Source organism: Rutilus rutilus (genome assembly GCF_951802725.1).
Source record: "Rutilus rutilus genome assembly, chromosome: 2".
Classification (NCBI taxonomy): domain Eukaryota; kingdom Metazoa; phylum Chordata; class Actinopteri; order Cypriniformes; family Leuciscidae; genus Rutilus; species Rutilus rutilus.
Window position 1 is genome coordinate 23,282,409 of NC_140210.1, and position 799 is coordinate 23,283,207.

The 799-nt window shown below is 38.9% G+C and overlaps 1 long non-coding RNA gene across 1 annotated transcript; it reads right to left on the reverse strand.

Annotated features, from left to right (window-relative positions):
• Positions 1–222: 222 nt before the first annotated feature.
• On the reverse strand, positions 223–566 carry LOC311286818. Its single transcript, XR_014626655.1, has 2 exons — positions 489–566; positions 223–389 (listed from the first exon to the last, which is right to left on the reverse strand). It is a non-coding gene; the product is annotated as an uncharacterized lncRNA (long non-coding RNA).
• Between the last annotated feature and the right edge of the window lie 233 nt (positions 567–799).

Here is a 799-nt window from a genome sequence, read left to right on the forward strand (position 1 = left end):
ACAATATAATTAGAATATATCATTGAACAAGATGCACAAAATCAACAGTTCAAGAATGTATGCCACATAAAAATAAATAAGGCAGAATTAGGCTTACATATATGACCAAATATTATGGTATTACTTATTGCAAAAATTCTATACATTTTATAGTACATTTTTATGTACATACATGCTTCATCGATGCTGTCATTTTCTTGCCGTGGGGTGCTTGATTTTGAAGGTGGGGACAGATGAAGTGTTGATGCACTGGAATCAGCATCATAGTCACTTGCCACTGCAGCAGAAGGTTCTTCGTCCAGGCGGGATCTCTTGGAATGAGGGGGTTTGGCCTTCACGGGACTTCGGATATTTGAAAGTCGCTTCATGAGCTTTTTGGCAACAGTGTCCTGTATGACAGAACAAAAGCATCAATGAATAGTTTTGAAACAATGTTAGCAGAAAAACATACTTTAAATATAAATATTCAAGTAAACAAAGTCACTTACCCACTCGTGACTAGATCCAGTTGACTTATCTTTTATCATAGGGTAGTATTCCACTACCCGCTTTGCCATGGCAAGAACTTCATGTTTAGTGGGGTATTTGTAGTCATCTGAAGAGGCTCTTGCAATTGAGATCATATTTGTCATGGTATTTCGGATGAGCCGGCAGAAGAGCTCCTTTGATAAGGTGACTTCACCCTCTTTTCCAAGACGCTGCTGCTCAAAGTATGCACGTCTTACGTGTTGTAGTTCACTATCAGTGAAGAGAACGTATTCTGGGTTGGGTAACTTCAAAAACTTTGAAGTGCTGGGGT